Genomic DNA, 7,005 nt, shown 5'->3' on the forward strand with positions numbered 1-7,005 from the left:
AAAAGCTATTATATATATATATTACATACAGATAGCTCCCTTTATCTCTGTTGGCCATATTTCCAAAATGGAACCTTTAAAATTGTATGCAAAATTCTGCCTCCATGAGTGTATATCTACTTTGTGACAAGAAAATTCATAATCTTCATCAGGTTTTCAAATGCGAAAAATAGGAGAAATAACTTTTAAAAAAACAGTAAAATAGATTGATGTTTCGCAAATAGGCCAATCAGTCATATATTAAGACCATTCCCCTAAGGAAACACAACTCTCCAAAGAAGTTACTAAGCAGAGCCATATCATTATGACAACAGTATTGTGGGGTTTGTAGGTTTTTTTAACTGATTTTTTCTGGGGGAAATTGTCCTCTACTAAGGTACTGTAAATAAAACTAGGAATCTGAAGTCTATGCGGGCTCACTGCACTCCTTACCAAAATAGTATAATAATATTGAGTCATTGGGAAAGTCATGAGGCATTTTTGTATAGAAAAACAGAAAAATACATAATGACTTTTCCAACAACCCAATATATTTCATGCCAAATACTCCTTTTGATCAGAATTTTTTATTAACATCGCTTTAAATTAAAGAAGGGAGGGAGGGTGGGAGACAGGAAGGGAAGAAGGAAGAGGAAGAAAGAATTATCATTCTCTTTACTCTTCAAAAAATTGAGAATGGTGTTCTTTTTCAGATGAATCTCAGGTTGAAAATTTTTGAGTGCCTTGATCAAATTCTAAGGAAAATGCTTCAAAAATTGTAGAAACTGGCCTAATACAATAAAAACAATACCGAGAATATTCACAATTCATATTGATAAATAAACTAAAAATATTCCTTTAGAAACAGACAAGTTTTGTTCTGAGGTGTCCCTAGAGATCCCTTTTTTGAAAAGAGAAATATATATGAATATACATATATTCTAGTGATGTACAATCAAAATCAATTATTGCTTTCTTTCTAGATAAAATGTTTATACAAATTTTTGGCATATATATTTATATATATATATGGAGAGAGAGAGAGAGAGACTTCAAAAAGTTTATGAAAACTGAATAATAAATTTATTTTGGTATAAAAAAGGTTTTGAAATTCATGCATAGTTTTATCAGAATATGCATTTTCCATGAACTTTTTGAAGAACCTGCTCATTTATATGTGTGTAAAGACACAAACACATAAACACACACACACACCACTTATATTGAACAACTCTGAGAAAGTAGTAAACTGAATATCCTTTTTCTAAATTTCTTTAAGCTTGGATATCTTTTTATTTTATAAATAAAATGTATCTTCTTGTGTAGATTAATAGTTGTTACTGAGAACGTCAAAGTAACTTTGAAAAAAAAATAGAAAAAACTTACTGTAGTTCGATTTCTTAATGCAATTTTAACTACACATTCCTTTCAACTGATAAATACTAGCTGCTTCCCAAAAGAAAGTAATAGAGAATATTCTTAATGAACACTAATGTGATTCTCAAAATGAGATAAAGTTGTTTCATCTGATGGAAAAATTACTGTAATAATGTTACCATAACTGTTTTCTACCAATAAATTCTTCAATTTACAAAAAGAGTTAGCCATGTTGTATCTGTAGTGAATTCTCATAGGGCATTTAAAATAGGATTAAAACAAGCTCCAACGAGGGTCCTTGGCTTGGTTTCATTATAGCTATATGACAAGTAGAACATTTAATAAGAGTTTAACACAAATATTTCAAATAGTCTCAGCATTAGTATGAAAATGCTCTTATGCTTAGTGTGTCTATATACATGTATTTTTCTGTGAATGCATGTGTGTTAACTAGGCTCTTGACTGATACTTCTGCAAAGTCTTTTTGCACACAAACACACCCTCCACTCTCTGGGCCAAGTTATTTTCCTAGTAAAAATCCAATTTATACCATTTTTCTCACTGTAAAGTATTCATTGACTTCCAACACCTGTTGTAGTGATTCTTAATCATAGCTGCATATTTAAGTTTCTAAGTGGCTGTAAGAAATATATGTATCATATCTGGGCTCCATCCTCAGAGATATTTGGTCTACTCTTCTCATTAATGCAGGCATGCAGTAAGTACACTGAAATAGTGTTCAAGCATCAATTCACATAACTTCCTTTTCTTTATCCACTGTCATGCAGTCATCTCACATCCCAGCTATGCAAATCTTTTGACCATCAGTTTTCTGTCAGATTATTCCCCACTATGACACCAATTCCACACATCACCCTTCAAGACTCAGCCAAATATCATTTCTATAAAGTCTTCCCTGCGTCATTCAAATCATGATTTACTTCCTAGGATTCTCCTGCCATTTCGTGCACATCTCAATTTCAAAAGCACAGTGTTCTACAGTTCTGCCTCTCCTCCAGGGTTGGAGGCCACTTGGACTGTGGACTAAAAGCTGACTGACATGTTCGCTCTGACGTGGATATCACCATGGAGCGCTGCCATTTTCTAGTTATGTGGTTGCATGTCCCTGTACCCATGACTGCATTTCCTCTTCCCATGCTTCCTTATTTCCATCTCTTCCCTTCTCGTTACTTCCCACCTCTTCTTTCCTACTTTGTAAGATCTCTCCCTGTTCTCACCATAACAGGAAAATAAGATGTTTTATGTGTATTAAGAACTGTACTTTATGTTCCCTCTTCTAAATTATATAATTGTATGACTGAAATATTATTTCCCTAAGAAAAAATCCTCATATACTCTTGTTTCTCGTACTTAAGTCACCCTAAATTGTTTTATATTATAAGCCTCAATATAAAAATTGTCCTCGTGTCTGACTTTATTCAACATATTCACTGAGTACCTGCTGCTAGCACAGGCAAATGAACTAATAAAGTTCGAGAATGTAGAGCTAAAGAAAGACTGAAACTTGAGAAAGTTACATTTTAGTAGTAGGTATATGTCATAGTGCCTGATAGATAGTAGGCACTGAAATATATACATTCAACAAATGTTACATTTGATGGGTGCAAAGCATTATTTGCATATAATTTTATTGAAATAAATGCAGCACAAACTATTAACCTTAAATATTAAATAACACTTTAGTTAAATGTCGGTAATTCATTCGCATTAAATCTGTGTGTCCATTTATTTATTGGAAATGCTTTCAGTATCTTTTTCCCCACAAACGTCATTCCAATAAAATTATTATTTTTTTTTAAGACAGGGTCTGTGTTTTAATTCTCCTGCCTCAAACCCCTAGTTGGGACGGGAGGCAAGTGCCACCACACCAGGCTTTTTTTTTTTTTTTTCCTAAAGGATCTTGCTTCGTTACCCAAGGCAGCCTCAAGCTCACAGTCCTTCGGCCTCAGCCTCCCAAGGTGCTATGATTCCAGGCACATGCCATCCTGCCAGCTTTCAAGTTGGAGTTGGAATCGAACTTAGGTCTCTCACATGGTGCCAGTCTGCGGAGCACAACATCTTAGCACTGTACACTGCTGTGGCAAGACTATAAAAGTAATTTAGTATCTCCCATGAGTAGTAGTTAAAGGAAACTTACCTCAGTGGGAGTGGTACCTCTCAGAATGGACTATGTGACTTAAGTCAAGAACACACCAAAAATCTAAGTCCAGTCTTGGTGCACCGGCAGTAGCATGCTGCTGAGGCAGTGCTGGAGGGTCACATGGCTGACCGAGGGTGGTTCAGGTCCCCAGCCTAGTTGACCTGAAATGTACTGGACAGACACACCACAGGATCCTGTCAAACTGGACGCTGGGGGAAAGGGATCACAGAGTGATGGGACTCTGTTTGAAAGCACTCCATTCCCTTCCCACCCTCCTGTGCTCATACAATGGATAATGAATAGATAAATCGAAATAAATAAACAATGTCATTAGCCCTGTTCAAGCAAGTAGTAATGGGGCAGAGAATGGTTACTTTAAATTCAAATGGCATTTTGCTGATTCAAATCCTTTTTCATCAGCATGAATTTAATTTCTAAAATAATTTTAAAATTTCTTAATTTTGTTCAACCATGAGAGAAAAGAACATGGTGGCCACAGAGGTGGGTTTTGTTGTAGTTATTACTGTTTCAACACCTCATGAGAATGTTTGATACCCTTGGTATTGCTCTAGATCCACAAGTAGATGTCTAAACACACTAGAAGTTCATATTTAAAGCTAAGCTTTAAAAACATTTCTTTTAAAAAAACCTCTTTTTGAAACATGACATTATAATATGGTAGATATCTAGGCTCTAAATCTTTTCTCTACAAATTCCTTTCTATTAATGTCTCCATTGCTATGCAGACATCATAGCCTTTATCTTCAGTTTATGGGTCATTTTTTTTCTGGTAGCTCTAAAGTGAAATTAAATCATAAGAAGACAGGTTACGTATTAGGAAATACTTGAAGGTTACTGAAATAGATTCTTGAGCTAATGAAAATATTTCCTTTAAAAAGACGAAAAGTCATTTGAGTCTCAGGCAACTGTACTTTCAGTGTCAGTTGTTATGTGAGATATTTTTAATATTTAAAGACATGGCACTTTTTAGTGAGGCAATGCTATTTTTTCCCACATTTAACATGCCTTTATGGCTACTCAGATGCTATGCAAGTATGACCGGCAGTATGTTTGTTTCTAAAATAGTGCCTTTTAAATGGCCATGGCATGTCAACCTGTAACTTTTTTTTAAAGAATTATTTATTTGATATTATTATTATTATTATTATTATTATTATTAGTGTTACCAGAGGTGGACAGAGCAAGAGGAAGGAAAGTGAGAAAGCAAGCTGCCAGGTCTGGGACTTGTGGTCAGCGATGTGGGAGTCCAGCGCCTTAACCACCATGCCACCTACCAGTCGCCAAACTAACTTCTAAATCATCCACAGCTACAGTGATGTATTTTACAATGAGCATATGACTTTAAGAGCTGACTGTCACTTACTAGCTAGATGATCTTAAGCAAATCATTTAACCTTTCTGATTAACCCTGTTTTTATCCAATTGTTTTGCAAGTAATAGAAATAGAAACCAAAAAAAGAAAAAAAAACCCAGATATTCAGAAAGACTGATTGATTTTATGTTTTCATTAAGCTGTAGTTTTGGCTCTAATTTTATCAAACTAATCACCAATACAAGAGGATTACAAAATGTTCTTTTTATAAAAAGGAATTAAAGTTTATTTTGGCACCAAAAAAAATTTGTAATCCATTGTAATCCATTACTACCATGCATAGTTTTTCACATCACACACATTTTCCAAGAACGTTTTGAAGATCCTCTTACATCCTATAGGGAAACCAGAAATCTAGAAAATCTGGTTGCTTTATTTCTGTTCCTATATGCTATCATTTATTTGATTGATTTGATTTGAAATTAGGTTTGGGAGTCTTCAATCAATTTCTTTCCTTGAAAAGATAGTCTTGACTTTGGAAGACTATCTGTTTAGATAGCCTAAACAGAAACACTGTTTTAGAAACTGTTTTAGAAACAAACATACTGCCTGTCATACTGTTTTATCAAAAATCTAAGAAGCCTATCACCCTTTTGTTATAAATATTTAAGAAAAATGATAATTATTTTGACTTTAGAATTTTTAAAATTTTATTTATCTATTCATTTATTTTAATTTGACCAGAGAGAGAGAGATACAGAGAGAGAGAGAGAGAAAGAGAGAGAAAGAAAGTGAGAAAGCAAGCCACCAGGTCTGGGACTTGAACCGTGATTGTCCATGTAGAAGTGTTCAGCACCTTAACCACCATGCCACTTGCTGGTCCCTATTTTGACATTTTTAAACATATCTTTTTAAAATATAAAAAGTTTGACTAGGGGGTCAGTAGATGGTTTAGTAGTTATGGCATTGGACTCCCACATGGCCGACCGGGGTTCAAGTCTCAGATCTGGTGGCTTGAAAATCATGTTGTGCATGCCTACCCAAGATCCTGGTAAGAGAATAGAAGAGAAAGGATTATGGTGTGACCTTCCCCTGGGGGAGTGATTTCTCACTTTCCCTCTCTGGTGACCACACACATCCTAAAGTAAAAACCTCTTTAAAAAACAAACAAACAAAAACTTGACTAGAATACAGCCCCTCTAAAAATTTATGCACTCTCTCTCTCTCTGCTCAAATTATTTTTACTATGCCAACAACTCCACAAAAAGGAACGATAGGTCTAGAAATTATGAAGTCACTAGTCTCCAAAATAACACTCCTATTAATAAGAACATTGTGATAAAAAAAAATAATTCACGAAAGATCTTCATCATGTCTGCTTTGATCCGATGTTTCATATCCCTCTGGTAGGATGGTCATTATATTTTTAGTTTTTGCTGTGAATATCTGAACAGTTTCTCTCACCTACACTTACAGATTTTAAGATGGCCTGTGATTCCTTTTACAGATTCTGTAACTCCAGTGCTTTTTGCATAAAAGCACTCAAAACACAAAAAACATATATTTTTCAGATTTAAATATATCGCATGTGTGTATTCAATAAGTCAACAATTGTCCTCGCTAAGTAAAACGAACAATAGACTGACTCAAGGAAGAATGTAACTTCCTTTTCCCAAAGGATGCCTTTTAAGTAGTCAGTGGATGTAGAAATTTTCCTTCTCTTTTAGATTTTACAGGAAATAGCCAGAAAGTCTAACAAAAGTTTCCCAAATCCTAAATTGCTTTTCCTCCTGAGGCTAAGTCAAGAAATGACTTTAATGAAAAGAGAAGAGCCCGGGCTCAGTGGTTTCACTGGATGTTACTAATCCGAGGAGTGAAAAGTACAGTCTCTACACCTAGCATTGACTGTATACGTAATGTACCATTATTCCACACTCCTTGCTCCTTATTAAACCCCAAATTGAATAAGCGCTAATAAAGCCATTGACCATTCATACATATTATGGAGTACAACCAAACCTGGGGTGCCCAGCATCCCACAGCGCGAAGCCAAGCTAAAGTGGGCCCAGATAATTGAGTTCAGGTTGGGTCACATCCCTATTTAAACTCAGGAAGAAGGCCCTGTAGGGAGCCAGAAGGTGTCACAGCAGTAAAA

The sequence above is a fragment of the Tupaia chinensis genome, unplaced genomic scaffold, assembly GCF_000334495.1.
Source record: "Tupaia chinensis unplaced genomic scaffold, TupChi_1.0 Scaffold000276_2, whole genome shotgun sequence".
In the NCBI taxonomy this organism is placed as follows: Eukaryota; Metazoa; Chordata; class Mammalia; order Scandentia; family Tupaiidae; genus Tupaia; species Tupaia belangeri.